The sequence below is a fragment of the Cupressus sempervirens genome, chromosome 7, assembly GCF_028749045.1.
Source record: "Cupressus sempervirens isolate cs-2001-9-10 chromosome 7, ASM2874904v1, whole genome shotgun sequence".
Taxonomy (NCBI): domain Eukaryota; kingdom Viridiplantae; phylum Streptophyta; class Pinopsida; order Cupressales; family Cupressaceae; genus Cupressus; species Cupressus sempervirens.
The window spans coordinates 768,392,348-768,408,362 of record NC_143124.1 but is presented as its reverse complement, the minus strand read 5'-3'; positions in this window follow the sequence as shown (position 1 = coordinate 768,408,362).

Genomic DNA, 16,015 nt, shown 5'->3' with positions numbered 1-16,015 from the left:
TTAGACTTGAGAATTTATCTCCCCTCTCTTAGCATTGAGATAATGTAATAGGGTACGCTCATCCTGGCAATTCAGGGAAGTCGATACCCGGTACCTGCAACCTGCATAAAAACCACGCATGTACAAGCACAATATATACTAAGCTAAACAGGCAATGGCAGGAAGTGGTGCATCGTGTAGATCTTGACTAGCAGGTGACTACGACTCCCTTCCTTAACCACATCAGACACGCCATACAAAAGAAAACACGCAAAACAAACACACACACCATACACATGCAAGTATGGGGTAAGTATCCATAATAAAACACATATGATAATAAATCATCTTACTAATTATCATTAATAACTGAAAGCAATGTAATAATCACCATCAATAATTGCGAACACTAAAAATAACCATCATACATACATGAAATGTAAAATCTAAGTAATTTCATCACATAATAAATTGAATCCATAGCACAATATCTGATAATCTCATAATAATGTTACTAACCAACAACATGAAACTAGCTCTAAAAGAGTTCAGCAACGATAACAAAATGCAAACTAGGGACAGGCACTACAATATCTCCAAAACTATAAATAATTTCAAGGTGACATAAACTAGTGATTTTGAGTACTTTTTTCCTACTTTGTAACCATATTTTTTAATCAAAAAAATAAATTATTTATGTCAATTTTTTTAATCTCCTTTGAAAAGTGGTACATAATAAAATTCAATATTTTAAAAAGTGATAGTCCGTTTGACACACATAACTTTTTTTTTTAGAAATGATAATGAAGTAATTCTTTCGACGTTAGATTTATAACATCAATATCTAGAGGATGCATTTGGTTTGATTTATTTTGGTTGAATATTGTATAGTTTATGAAGTTTTGAAGTGACATGAACCGTAATTCAGACATACGTTCCGTTTGACACAGATAATTTAAAGTCAATTTATCATAAACCATTTTTTTTTGAATAGAAAGGTATCTCAATAAGCGAGTTCCTCCATATTTTTCAAAAATTTTTTGACCTAATTTACTAATTTTTTCGAGGTGTCAAAGTCGGTTGATGTTCAATCGGTAATGAACCTATAATGAGTTAAACTCATATTTGAAAGTCTTAATGATTAAATTATGTAATAAAATTATAGTCGTTGGAAAGCTTGCTCCGAGCAGCACATTTTGACATTTTTTTATTTTACAGTAGGAGATCATTCTCCTGCAATTATGGCAGTCAAAAGAGCAAAAAAAATAAAATGAAAAAAATGTTAAAATTTTTGTGATTTTGCATGTTTGTGCGAACATGGCATTCGTGCGAACACGTTTACCATGTTCACGTGAACATATGTTGGCGCGAACATGCAAATTATGTTTGCATGAAATATTTATCACATATGTTTGTGCGAACATACGAAATATGTTCGCGCAAACATGATTAAAAAAAAAGTTCGTGTGAACACAATTAGTGTGTTCACGCGAACATATGGTAAACTCAATTTTTCATTTTGCAATTTTTTAAATTTTTGTTCGTCCCACTAAAGTGGAACCCATTATTGTGGGTTCACCCTTAATTAAATAGAGAAATCTAATTATTTAAATTAAAATATTTTATAATTAAATGTCTAAAAGAGTTTTGTATGAAAAGGTAAAAGGTAATCAAGTAATAAACAATAATTGATCAGTGAGTTCCCTCTTGTTATTGCACAATTAGAGCCCCAATTTAGGGAAAACTCTTTATCAGAGATCTAGAGCTCATTTTGCAATTACACAAGTGTTGGGGAGAAAAATTCAGAATTGGATCAAAAGAATTGTTGAAAGTTTCAGAGGGTTTGGATTTGCATGCATTCACAGATTGTTACAAATTTTAGCTGTGGTTTTGAGGTAGGGTTTGAAAACCCATTGTAGAATTTTATTGAAAGATCTCTCTACTTCGTGTCTTCCTGGGTGTTTGCATAATGTTTATTAATTTACTGTATTGATTGTTGAATAAATAATTATGTTGTGGATTTTGAAAAGTAAAACATATTAATTAAGAAAACTTGACTGAGGAAAATTATGAAAAAACTGTAAAAAATTATTATGATTGTATTCTTTTAAAACCCTTTTAGATAATATAGGGAATATTTGATTATGGAAATATGAAAGAAAATAATAAATTGAATAGTTAGGGTTTTAATTTTAAATTTTTTTATTAGAACCATGAGATTATCATAAATTTTCTAAATATAAATAAATATTATTCTTATATCTAAAATGATTTAATCACAAAATTTATTGGAAAAAGGAAAAAGATTTATTGAGAGGAAAGCATGTTTTAACTGAACTTATGCATGCATGTGAAAACAATTATGTTAAAAATAGAAGCTAAGTATAGTATGGTTACATGCATGTGAAAACAATTATGCTGAAAATATAAAGCTAAGTATAGTAGGGTTACATGCATGTGAAAACAAATATGCTAAAAATAGAAAACTAAGTATAATATGGTTGCATGATTTGAGAGATCAAAGACATGGAAAAATACTAATTGCATGTGTGTTTTTATATAGTTTAATTTTTAAATTTATTTATTTAAAATAATAATAATAATTTATGAATTTCTAAATTGAAATAAACATTATCCATTTAGTTATGAAGTGAATGTTACTATTAGTGATTATTTAAGTTTAATTAAACTCTTATTTGCATATAATTTTTTTTATAATTATTAATGCAAGAGGGAAGTTAATAAATAAATATTTATAATTTTATTATATTTTAAGAGAAGTTGTGGTAGAGTTCACTTTGTAATCATTTAGTTAATAACTATTTGACTTTATGAGAGAAATTATAAATAATTAAATTAAATTAATAATTTTATTTCTATTTGCATTATGAATTAAAAGAAAATTAATATTAATATTAGACTAAAATAGAAGTCAAATTAATATTTTAGAAATAAAATTGATAGTAGTATTTAATCTAATAATATAAATTTATTTTATTAATTAAATCATTTATGATTTAAGATTATTTAACTTAATAACATGATAATATTGCATGATATTTTATATGCAAATAGATTGGATATTTTAATACTTATTGATTTAAATATGTATATTAGCATAACAATTTATATTAATATGTATATTCTTACCTTACTTCTAAACACATCCTTATGATCCAAATTAAACAAGAGAAATTGATGGAACTAAATCATGTGACTAAAAATTATGTGTTTTCTAATATTCTATTTATAGTCTTGTGATGTTTATTTTCATAATGATTTTTCTTTGTGGCTTTTTTGGTTGGCCAAGTTAGGATGTGAACTAGGGGCATTTTTTTGAGATTTCTTTTATGAATATGTGACGGAATGTCATGATGAACTTTATGATTTGAATTGAGATTTATGTTTTAGAGCTTTATGCTATCAAGCATTTATGAGAACTTGGGTTTTGAGAACCAATTTTATTTTTGGGTTGCCTATTAAGGAACCAAATTTGATCAATATTACTCTTGTGTTATGGGACACTACTGTGGTTTTTGATTTTTGGGAGGTTGTCTAGGTACATAACCTTGGGAGTGGCTTACACTAGAGGTCTAGGACCTGAAGTGATCAGTGCCAGGGTAACCTATTGTAATTTATGTAATAAGTGATAATCTAGTAGTTAATATTTTGAGAAATGCACTAAAAAGATAAGTTAGAGATATTTGCCCCGCCCATGCCTTAAGTGCTTATATAGACTAAGAATGGGAATAGGATGACAACATGACTAGTTTGCCTCATCTTCTTGAGAGAGTTTTTTGGTTCTGCATGTGTCACATTGAGGGTTTGGGGTTCATAGTAACTAGTCTATGGTAACTCAACACTTGAGGGTCTGGGGTCTATTGAGAGACTTGTCCAAGGCAACTCAAGTAGTTTGACCATGTGATGACACTCCCTAGACTATAGCCTAAGTCTCCTCCATAGTTTTCTTTTGTGTTTGCCTCTAGTAGTGTTGTTATTGGTGGTGTACTTGTTTTTGGATGTATTTAATGTGGTTATTTACTTTCATTGATGGTGATTGGTGATTTAAGGTTGATGTACTTTTGGCATGCGACTTTTGTCTTGAGGTGGATATCTTTTGTTGACTTTATATTATGATTTTGGTGATTTGATCTATTCTTGGTATATGTATGATGTTGGTATTGGATTGAGTGTTCTTCCTTTTGGAGAATCTTATCTTCTTGATTAGTAAGTGTTACCTTTGAGGTAGTTTTGGCTATCAGGATTCCTTGCCTAGGATTATTTTATGATTTAATTATCTCTGTGTATATCGTACATTATCTCTCTTGCATGGTGAGTGGGAGCCTGATTAGGTGACCACGTGATTGGGAGGTAGTGTATTCTTACCATTTGGGTCTCCCTCAAATTGACAGATGTTGGATGCTCCTTGAGTATAGTGGTATCATTATCATTCTTCCTCTTATCTTTGAGACTTCTATTCATTTGATGTATCTATGTATCATGTGTTTTGAGATCTTACGAAATATTGTATTGTAGATTGATGTACTTGTATCTATTTTCACATACACTATGACATGTACAGTGGATGTTATTCATTAGATGTGCTTTCATATTATTAGTTGTACTTATGCATTTTCTTATATGACTATGTATGTGTTTATTCATTTTATGATTATGGACAACGTAATTGAGACTTAAACTTATTAATAAAATGTTCTTAAATGTGACTCAATGTGAAGGAACCCTTGAGGAATTAAAACTGTATTTATAATTGATTACATGTTTTTGATGTGTGTATATATATTTCTTCCACATTATTGTTACTTGATGTTGTTTAAACTTTAAAAAAAAATGTTGTGTAAACTTTGTAACATATTAGGTTTATTTATTTTGGGTTCCCGAGTGGGGCGTTACAGTTTGGCCCATTACAATAGGTGCATTTGAGGCGAAGTAGAAACAAGAAAGTACAACCTTTTACTTTGAATGAGATCAGTATCCCTTAGAAGAATACAACTCCCCTCACCCATTCTTTGACAACATTGGGATGTTCCAACATCTAGCAGGGAAACAATTTGTACATGTTAATGACTTAGAAGATCACTAGATGAATGCAATAGATGATTATGATGTCTCTATAAGCGACTATTGTAGGATGAGTCTATACCTAGAAAAAAATGCATTGAAGATAAAGATTCTGCTTAAGGTCATAGAGAAGGATGTCAAAGAAGTCATGGATCCTTTGCATAATATAGATAAAATCTATGACAAATCTATAATGAAGATTGAGATAGGGAGAGATGAAAATGATAACATAGATTGTTGAGCCAAAAATGTGGTCAAATTGATAAGGGAATAGATCTGGAAGCCATTTCAGATGGATCCAGTTCCTTAGGCCATACCCCTACAAGCCACAACTAGACCTATCAAAGGTAAAGGTGCAAAGGTCACCATACTAACCTACCAAGTGGGAGGTTGAGTACTTTGAGGCTGACAAGGGCACGAAGAGGAAGAGGGTACCTCCTAGGGTGAAGAAACAAGTAGCTAAGGCTCAAGCACCTCTATAGAAGGTACAACCCAAATAGATACAATTTGCACCTCAAGTAGAATTGGCACAAGAACCTCTAGAGAAGGCACAACCAAAACAACTAGAGGAGGAACAACCAAAGGAGCAAAGGGTTACACAAGTGATAACTACAAAGGAAGAAGCCTCCCTCTCAACTCCAAAGAAACCAAGGACCAAAACAACTATGGTGGATACACAGAGGAGAAGATTGAAGAAAAAAGAATACTCCATCACCAAAGGTTCCATAAACCATCACGAAAGTCAAGGACAAGAAAGAAGAGGAAAAAATAGAATTTGTTCCCTTAAGCTAGAGAACTTGCTCGACCAAAGCTACAGAGGAGAAGAAGTTCTACATAGACACCTCCATCTGCTCCAAGAGAGCCTATCTAAGTATCAACTTCATAAGATGAACAACAGATGTGGATAAAAAAGATGGAGAGTGAAGAAACTAATGTCTTTGACCTCGTAGACTTTGATTTTATGTCAATGGGCACTGGGATGGTGGGAGAGAAGATCAGAGATGCTCCCATGAGTGAGCCTTCAGGAGAGGATTGGAATCAATTCCTCCTCTACCTCAAGGACCTCTAGGAATTCCATCACCACCACCATAGGATAAAACTACTTTTATAGACAAAGGGTTAGTCGCTCCACCTCCTCCAAAAAAAGAAGCCAAACCAAAAAGTCAAGGAATAAAGGAGGGTGAATACCAATAGCTTCATGCTAATGAAGCATCTAAAGAGGAAAAAATACAAGAAACTCAAAAAACTCCCCTAGATACAAAGGCTATGTCCTCAACCCAAAATAGTAAAAATATTCCTTTAGAAGATCCTTCTTGACATGAGAAGACTCCAGAAAGAAGTGATAAGGGAAAGGAACATGTTGCACAACCAACCTCTTCAGCCAAGTATATATCACCCATGGGCACCACACCATCATGGCTAAAGAGAGAGGTTATGTTTTGATAGAAGAGGTAATTGAAGAGGCATAAGCCACCTAAGGGTGATGTAAGAAGATTGACCTTCATAATGAAGAACCAAGATTATGACCTACTCACACATAGTTTTATTCCTTCTCCTCATGTCGACATTGAAGAACTGACTCCAAAAGATTTCCAAATCAAGGAAGTCATATTTGGAAGGCCCATGATGGATACAACAAAAGTAATGATCACCATAGGTATGAAGGAGGTGTTTCAACACATGGACCATGATGAGGCTGAATTGATAATACTGCACAAGCAAAATGAGCTACTTAGAGGCTACTTGAATGAAGTAGTGGGCCCTATTGACCTGGAAAATCTAGAGATCACTTGTGCAATGAAACTATAAAGAAAAGGAGCAAGAACATAGTTGGATCCATTTTTGTAGGCATGCCAACAATGCCGTGATAGTTTTGAGGAGAAAGGAGTGCAGATAATATAGGGTAACTTGGACCTATTGCACCACATCCAATCAAGTGTTGACAAGTTTGTTGCTATAATGAACCAAGATTTTGGGCTATGGATGAAGTACATACTTGGGCTAAGGACCTTCAAGCATTAAAATCAATAAAGGGTCAGAGGTATCAGATGCTAATGGAGGTATATGCTATCGAGGAGCTAGATAAGCTCAATGCTTGGATTGTAAATATATCAATAGGAAATAAAGTAATGGAGTGATTACATGAGGAGATCCAAAAAATTAAGGACAAATCTCAAGAGCAAATTTTGGAAGCGAAGAGGTATTATAACACTGCATGCCTTGAGATTTTTGAAGATGAGTCTAAGACCAAGATTTTGGTAGTGCAATCAGTATTCCAACAATTCAAAGGAACATTCGAAGAAGCTTCATTAGAAGATGATATTAGACAAGCTTTCAAAACCAAAGAAGCATTATTAGAACTAGACACCAAGCTTGGGGTTTTTGTGGAGGCAAGATTAGAAATCAGAAATTACTAGCAAGTAGTGAAGAATAAGTATGAGGATTTAGATTTAATGGAAGCTACTCAGATAGAAAAGATTATTGCGAAATTCAAGAATAAATATCCAGACATCATTTTGGTCTAAAGGGGAAGAAAACCCAGATGCTAGGAATTCAATTTTGATACTTAGAATATTTTTTTGATATTTGGAACCTGTCACCAAGGTGTGTAAGTGCGCAGGTGCACTTTTCACAGAGGTGCACCAAAAATTAAATGCTAGTCCCTATTTTAGAGTATTCCATGCACTAGAAACACATTTTGACTATAGTTCAACTCCAAGAAATGCCTAAAGAAGCCCAAGATCCCATTTTTAGAGCTTCCAAAGACTTTTAGACCATCTCATAACTTCCTTCTTCTTATCTTATTATTCTTTTGTTTTTTTAAGTCATGTAAACGCTCATGCACCCATTAATTGATATAAACAAGGGTGGAGACCTACTTTGGAGACCTACTTAGCACCATTTAGAGAGTCAATTTGTATATAATTAGATTTGTTTTATTAGTTTTTAGCATAAGTTTTCATTTAAAGAACTCTCATTCCATACACAAAGGGAGGAGATGATTTCTTATATTTACATGGATGTAATATGTATTCCAAGCCATTATTTTGATGCAATAATATATGTTATTGGTGCTCTCATTTTGAGTGTAATAAATATTACTCCAGTGTGTTATTTTTGTGAATTCATGTTCATGAATAATAATGGAGTCAATGGTTTTATTGTGTTGTTATAATTGTGCAACCTTTTAGTTCTGCTGTTTGCCTTGTGTTAACGAATTCTACTATAGTGACAAATTGGAGAAAGGGTCATGTTTGTTCTTTTATAGTGTCTTGTATCACATGAGAACACTCTTTGTGGCCTCATGATTTGATGAAATGTGAAACATCTTTTGGTTTATATTGAAGTTCCCATTGACAATTGCATCGATGGAGTTGAGAAAGTGTTGCTCCTAATTTCATTCGTTTCCTACCCAATCCTAATTTAATTCATAGACGTGTTGCTACTATTGGCTTATGTCCATTAATAATTTTCATTTCAAGTTATCTGATTTAATATCTTGTTACTCTATCTTTGTTATTTTCTTTTAAAACACTTGGTTAAAATAAGAATTCATATAGTTGCATTAATAAATTGCATTCATCATAAAACAAAATATACAAAAACATATCTCTTTTTGTGGTTACATTTCAGAAAATAGATTATCTGAGATTTTTTAGAACCAAAAAAGGCCTCCTCGTGAAAATACACATTTATCTTCAATTGAGAAAACCCAGTAAGTTACAAAATCACCTAGAACTATGGAGTTGGTCGTCGATCAGATTTTCAAGAGAGGGATTCGAAAGGATTCCTGTTATTCAATATCATGCAAAATGATAGGTCAACAATTAGTTAGACAATATGCTAATTCAATAGAGTGATATATAATTTAGTTGGTGAAGAGGATTTGATTCATGGAGAGGATTCAATTGATGAACAAGATTTGAAGAAAGTATAATGATAATGTACGTGTTAATTAATGTATGGTATTCATTAAACACTTAAATGAGTTAGATACTAACATTATAATATTGGTTTGATTATTTTACATGATTTGAGTAAGTTTTGAGATCATGTATAAGAAAGATAGTTTGTTTAGTGAATGAAAAAATGCAATATTAATTGAGGTATTACAGTTGTCACTGAGCACCTAAAGAAGAAGTGAAAGATGTATAGTGTCAATCGAGCAATTACAATATTAACTGAGTCTAGTATTGAACACGCAAGATATAATGTTTACCAAGCATTAAAAGATAAAATAGTTTGGGAAAGATTTAATTTGAGGCTGATATGAGATGAAAATAAGGATTTTTCGAGAGAAGTTTCAAAGACAAGGATGGAGTTAGTTATGAGATCAATGACTAAGGAAATTCAAGGAAGATCTAAGGAAGGAGATTTAATAATTTGAATTGGTGCACAAAGTTCAAGGTGGAAGTATATTCCCCAAGCATCTAGATTAAATGAATCCGAACTTGTTGAAGATTTGACAATTGTGATTAAGTGACAAAACCTAGAAGATTCTAGAGGAGTAGAAACAAATTCTATTTGAGGGATGAATATAATGTTCATTATTGCTAATGAAGTTGAAGAAGGAAGTGATATCTAAAAGGATAATTAAGCAGAATGACATTGTTAAGATCAAGAAACAGAAGTGCTAAGTTGATGTGTGAGTGTGTGGATCAACCATAAGAGGTCAGAAGGAAGAAAGAGGAAAGAGATTCAACGATATAGATATCTAAACAAGAAAAGTAGTACTACAACCTAACATATTAGTTCACTATTTCTTTTTAACCATTGTAGTAGAAAATATCTTAATTGAGTGGAGCTAATAGTCTTATTTGTAAATCCATTATATGGTGACATTTTGTTGAATGTTTTGTAAGTCCTTTAGAGCATGACACTTTTAGATATTTCAAGGTGTGATATGGTCTAGAAAATCTTTGGAGAAAATCCTCTAACAAGGTCATATTAATAATGTGTATGTAACTTTTAACAAGGTTGGATTGTAATAGAGCTCACTTCAAAAGAGTGAAATTTTTGGGTTGTCAGTTCCCAAGTGGTTTTTCTCTTAATAGGGTTTCCACGTTAGATACTTGTGTCAAAATTGTGTGGATTCTTAGTGTAGTGTATGCTTATTTTTATGTTTACTATTTATTGCTGCAACTCAATATAAGTTGGAAGTTTACTTTGATACTTGGTAGAAGAAGTTAAAATTTATTTGATTGATTAAGTTGAATGTTATATTTGATTATCGAGCTAGTAATATGAAAGATTAAAATTTTTAGGATTTTGGAAAAGTATTTTTAAGGCTTGTAGGATAACTTGTTATAACTGATTCACCCGTATCTTAGTTGCTTAACAATTGGTATTAGAGCTTAGTGCTTGAAGGGAAAAGTTTGAAGGGACTTAAGCTAAAGATCCAAAATGTATAAGAGAGAGTTACTAAAGCTGAACAAGGATAATTTATCTTCATGGAAAAGTAGGATGAGGTTGCACCTATCAGGGATTGGAGATAATGCATTATATTGTTTGGACAACCAACAAACCCCTCCAAACCCTCCTATGATAGTAGAGGAGATGAACCAAAATAAAGAACATAATAGCTCAATGATGTTGATCTCATTTTAGTTTTGACATATGAGTGACAATACACTTAAGTCATTACTGAACAATACTTAGTGCATGCCAAGCAAGTAGTGTATGCTGAGCATAAGATGTTAGATAATGCATGCCAAGAAAAAATATACAGTATGTGCCAAACACCAATATGTGCCAAGTAGATAGTTAGTACTAAGTCACTCCAGTGATGAGCAAGCTAATACATGTCGAGTAATTCAGATGTCGAGTGAACAGTGGATGTTGAGTCATTTAGAGGCAAAGTTACAACATTGAAGATATAGTGGACACTAAGAATCAAAGGTTTCAAGTGTTGAGTAAATAGTTTTGGACATAGTTGTTTGTAATGACACAATCTCCTATGTTTTACAATTTTAGAATATAAGAACAAATCTACATTAAGGATCCCTATGCACTACATGAAACAAATCAGATAGAGGGATGAATTAAGTGGAAAATGGGTGAATTATAGTAGTTTATTCCTACCTAACCTTAGGTCACCTAAGTCTTCTTAAAGAGGGAAAACCCTAAAAGAGTTTATGTGTAAAGGGAGAGGTTTTCATGTGCAGACAAAGCACTGATGGTGACTAAGGGGATGTGAAAGGATTGAATTGCATACTCAGTTAGAGAGAATAGAACATAGCAGTTAGATGATTGAGAAGACATATCTGATCAAGAGGATGAAGGATATACTTAGAAAGAGAAGATCTGATATCTAATAAACTAGTGTGAAACATTCTATTAGATGAATCAGTCAAAATATCCTAACAGAGAATTCTTAATAGGCTTTTATAAATCCTTTAATAGGGTGCTTACTTTATTGCAAGTTAAAGTCCTTTAATTAGCTACACTTTTAGTAGGGTTTTGAAATCCTTTAACAAGGTGAGACTTAACAGTCTTTGTAAGATTTTAATAGGATAGATCATAGTTTATGATCAAACTTATTGTAACCTTAATTGGATACACTTTACAACTATAGTAGTGAAGATTTGTGAGTGTCATCCCCACCCTAGTTTTATCTTCTCATTGGAGGGTTTTTGGGTAACCAAATATCTTGTGTCATATGTGTTAATTGGTTTATGCTATGGATGAACATGTTTAGTTTGGTATTTTAGTTTACATGCAAATTGTGAGATGGATGTGTGATGAATGTTTTAATGGTTAGAGATTTGAAATACTAATTCACCCCCCTATCTCAAAGTTTACTTCCCATTGTTATTTCCAACAATTGGTATTAGAGCCCTGTTCTCTGAAAATGAAAGCTTTGCAACTTTGAGGAAAGATTTTGAAGAATGAAGTCTACAAGTTAGGAAAGACTATTGACAACCAGAAGATTGAAATCTAGCTTTCCTACACCAACTCAATAAAGCAAGAGATTATTTGAAGCACTCATTAAAGAGAAGGAAAGAGATAGCAATTGAGGAAAATGACATACATTATCAAGAGGAAGGCACTACTAAATTTTTTGTAGATCGAAACTCAAGTGAGTTTGATGCAATAGTTGCAAATCTAATGGAAAAGAATGGTGCCCTTTAACTAAAGAGGTCATAAATCTTAAGATAGAACAAGAAGTCCAATCAATATTGCTATGTGAGGTGACCGAGCAGAAAAGAAAGCCGAGGAAGACAAATTCATGAGTAAAGATGACAAAATGACACTAACCAATAGGTTGGAAGAGAAGACATTAGAGGTATAAAGGATTGCTAACATGCAAATGGAAACAATGAATCGAGTGATGATTGCCAATCATGAATTTAATGGAAAGGACATTGAGATCACAACCATGAAGTTACAGAATGAACAACTGAGGAATGAACTAAGAAGAGAAAAATAATTTGCTGAAAGTTTCAACAAATTTAGTGAAGCCATCAAATACTTTAAGAATTTGATGAGATCTCCTAGATCTAACAATGGTACTAGTGGATTGTGATACACCAGCACTAAGGAAGGAGAATCATCTAAAAGTGGTGAACAAAGAAATAAAAAAGGTAAGAACTACAAACCCACTTGTCATAATTGTGAAAAGTTAGGTCATACAAAAGAAGTTCGTAGGAGCAACAATGAAAATCATAACCATAAGCAAAAGTTCAAGGGTTATTGTCATAAGTGCAATAAGCAAGGACATGAGGCACATGAATACAAGACCAAGACTTCAACCATACAAAGATTTGAAGGATATTTCTACAATTTTTAGAAGTATGGACATAAAGCATATGAATGCAGATCTAATGCCAAGTGAACATCAAACAAGCAGACAAAGGGACAACAAAATGGAAAATCCTACAATTGTGATTATAATAGAAGGTATAGTTATCATTGTTGTCAAGAGTATGGACATGTTCCTAATAATTGCATTAGAAAACATTTGAGAAGTGATTATAGTAGATGGTTGAGTCAAACTATATGCTTTAGCTGTTTGAAGACTAGTCATATTAGCATAAACTATCCAACAAGGTCAGAGGCACCTAATAGGGAATTCAATAAAGGAAAAGAGAAGGTTGATGTTGAGAAAGTCAAGGTGTAGAGGAACAAAACATGGAAGAAAAAGGAAGATTGCAACACATCAAGTTCAAATGAGGTCACTTTTGTTGGAAATATAAGAGGAGTAACTGAGAGGGGAGAGGTGAATCATTTACTACAAAAAATAAATCCCAGATCCCTTAGATGTCAATACAAAACAATCCTGTCAAAACTTAATTTTTTTGATGTTCGACAAACAAGGAAATGTTGTAACTCAGTAAACACTGTAATTGCTTAGAAAACACTTAAGATAAAAAACTTTAGATGTAATATGTGATTATCATTATTTTAACTTAGTTGCAAACATATAAAGGAAATAGCATGAACACATTTGACACCAAGATTTAACGTGGAAGCCAAGCTATGGTATCCAAACAACAAATGCTCAGATAAAATAATGTATTATTATGAATATGAAGTAACAATCATTAAAGCATCATCTGACATTGCTATAAAAGGAATCAATTTTATTAACTACGAATCATTAAAATATCATTAATGCACTAGTAACCATAATCATTAAACAACACATGAAATATAGTCAACTAAGTAATCATCATTGATATATCTCTAGTCCAAGTTATGAAATACTATCCTTGAAACTAACACATCCATGAAATAGGCATAAAAAAGTTTGCTAAATATAATAGAAAAGCAAACTATATGTGAGCACTACATCCACCCCCCTAGAATTAGGCTTACTCTTGGAAGTCTGTTGCAATGACTAGGGTAACTAAAAGTCAAAGAGTACTATCTACCATGTCAAAAAAAATGATCATTTCAGAAACTAATACCAAAAAGGTTAACTATGTGTACACTTTTAGTCACTTAGAGTAATATGATTCTGGTTTAATAATAAATCGAAAACCATATTGATCTAACATTCATCTTTTTAGAAAATATTAAAATAGATCCCCTAAAACACTCCAAACAAAAAGATTAACATCTCTTAGTCCATCGGAAAACATAAAATATATAATGCATATGCATAAATCAAAAATCAAGAACATTAATGTTATGAGTTTCCATATTTCATGTTCAAAAGTTCCACTGCTTCTAATTTTTTTTTGTTCAAACTATTTAGGTTCAAGTTTGATGTTGATAAATATTTATTGTTTTAATCATGTTTCAAGTTTAACTACTTGCCAATTGATGGCGCACAATATGCCTAGAGTTCCTAATGTTGAAACTCGGGCTCTGATACCAGATGTTACGCCCCACTTGGGAACCTAAAAAAAATAAACCAAATATGTTACAAATTTTACTAAACTATTTAAAAAAAAGTTTAAACAACATCAAAGTAACAATAATGTAAAAGTAATATATACATACACATCAAGAACACGTAATCAATTACAAATACAATTTCAATTCCTCAAGGGTTCCTTCACGTTGAGTCAAATTTAAGAAAGTTTTATTAATAAGTTTAAGTCTCAATTACAATGTCCATAATCATAAAATGAATAAACACATACATGATCATAACAACAAATGCATAAGTACAACTAATAATATGAAAGCACATCTAATGAATAACATCCACTGCACATGTCACAGGGTTTGTGAAAATAGATATAAGTACATCAATATACAATACAATATCCAATAGGATCTCAAAACACATGATATATATATACATCAAATGAATAGAAGTCTTCAAGATAAGAGGAAGAATGATAATGGTACCATTGTATCAAAGAGCATCCAAAATCTATCAATCTAAGGGGGACTCAAATGGTAAGAATACACTACCTCACCTAATTAGGCTCCCACTCCCACCGCACATGAGAGATAATGTATGATCCACACACACAGATAATCAAATCATAAAATAATCCTAGGTAGGGAATCCTGATAGCCAAAACTACTTTAAGGGTAACACAAGCTACTCAAGAAGAAGAGATAATCAAAATCGAAAGGACACTCATTCCAATACTAACATTTCATACCAAGTCAACATACAAATACCAATATGGAAAATATATAACCACCTTGAAATCAATGTCAAGTGTCGCAAGCACAATGACTAACAGATAATAACTGTCATCAATAAAAGTAAATTACCAATCACTAACTCCAATAATAAAAACACCACCAATGAATAACTGATCATTCATAAATAAAAGTCAATTGTCAACAATAAATGACATCTAATCAATGAGTAACAAATCACAATAAATACACCATGAAAAGTAATATCCAACAAGTACACCACTAGAGGCAAATTAAAAAAATAAATAAATCATGGAGACTCAGGCTATATACTATGGAGTGTCATCACATGAGCCAACTCTAGGGTTATCGTAGTAGTCTTTCAAGACCTCGGTCCCCTTGTGACTCTATGCGAAACTAGAATACCCTCTCGTAAGGATAAGAAAATTAGTCATACCTCTCAAGGTATCATCTCTATCTCATCCTTAGTTTGTAAAAGTACTCAAGACATGGACGAGAAAAAATCTCTAACTTATCTTTTTAATGTACTTAAGGAAAAAGGGATAGACAAGATATTTTAATTACTATGTTATCACTTATTACACAACTTATAATGAGTTACCCTAGTAGCCATTTTGAGCCCCAACCCCCATTGCAAGCCACTCCCATAGACATGCACCTAGACTACCTTCCCAAAAATCACAAACCACAATAGTGTCCCATACCACAAGAGTAATATTGATCAAATTTGGTTCCTTCATAGGCAACCCAAAAATAACATTGGTTCCCAAAATCAAAATTCTCATAAATGTTCAATAGCATAAAGCTCATAAAATGTAAATCTCAATTCAAATCATAAAGTTCATCATGACATCGAGTCAAATAATCATAAAAGAAATCTAAAAAA